Raw genomic sequence first — 1,431 nt, 5'->3', positions numbered from 1 at the left:
TCGATCTAACGGCTGATGGTGCCCGTTACGACACCAAAAATTGTCGCCCGTCCCGGGGCCGTTGTAGAGCGCGAAGCGAGCTCCTATCTAACGGTTGATGGGCCTCGTTTCAACACCAAACGTTGTCGCCATTCCAGTGGCGGTGGTAGGGCACGAAGAGAGCTTCGATATAACGTCTGAACGGCCGGCCCCGTTACGACACCAAATGTTGTACCCGTTCCCGTGGCAGTTGTCGAGCACGAAGAGAGCTTCGATATGACGGATGATGGGCCCCGTTACGACACCAAAAGTTTTCACCGTTCCCGTGCCACTCGTAGATCGCGATGAGAGCTTCGATCTAACGGCTAATGGGCCCGGGTACGACACCAAAAGTTTTCACCGTTCCCGTGCCACTCGTAGATCGCGATGAGAGCTTCGATCTAACGGCTAATGGGCCCGGGTACGACACCAAAAGTTTTCACCGTTCCCGTGCCACTCGTAGATCGCGATGAGAGCTTCGATCTAACGGCTAATGGGCCCGGGTACGACACCAAAAGTTTTCACCGTTCCCGTGCCACTCGTAGATCGCGATGAGAGCTTCGATCTAACGGCTAATGGGCCCGGTTACGACACCAAAAGTTTTGCCGTTCCCGTGGCTGTAGTTGATCACGAAGAGTGCTTCGATCAAACCGCTGATGGGCCCCATCTCAACAGCAAAAGTGGTCACCGTTCCCGTGGTGGTTGTAGGGTGCGAATAGAGCTTCGATCTAATGCCCGATGGGCCCCGTTACGGCACCAAAAGTTTTCACCGAAAACGTGGCAGCTATAGATCGCCGTTCCTGTTGCAGTCATAGATCGCGGAGAGAGCATCGATCTAACGGCTGATGGGCCCCATTACGACACCAAAAGTTGTCGTCATTCCCGTGCCATTCGTAGATCGCGAAGAGAGCTTCTTTAATCTAACGGCTGATGGTCCCCGTTACAAAACCAAAATGTGTCGCCCATCCCGGGGCGGTTGTTGAGCGCAAAGAGAGCTTCTATCTAACGGCAGATGGGCCTCGTTTCAACAGCAAACGTTGTCGCCATTCCAGTGGTGGTGGTAGGGCGCGAAGAGAGCTTCGATATAACCTCTAATGGGCTGGCCCCATTACGACACAAAAAGTTGTCGCTAAATTCGTGGCGGTTGTAGAGGGGGAAGAGAGCTTTGATATGACGGACTATGGGTCCCGTTACGACATAAAAAGTTGGCACCGTTCCCGTGCTAGTTGTAGATTGTCCCCGTTCCCGTGGCAGTTGTAGAGCAGGAAGAGAGCTTCGATATGACGGATGATGGGCCCCGTTACGACACTAAAAGATTTCGCCGTTCCCGTGGCGGTTGTATCTCTTGGCGACGTACAGCCGCCACGTTTTCGGTGAAAACTTTTGGTGTCCTAATGGGGCCCATCGGGAGTT

This window comes from Morus notabilis, unplaced genomic scaffold (assembly GCF_000414095.1).
Source record: "Morus notabilis unplaced genomic scaffold, ASM41409v2 Scaffold6021, whole genome shotgun sequence".
NCBI lineage: Eukaryota > Viridiplantae > Streptophyta > Magnoliopsida > Rosales > Moraceae > Morus > Morus notabilis.
Note: the sequence above shows the minus strand (reverse complement) of the source record.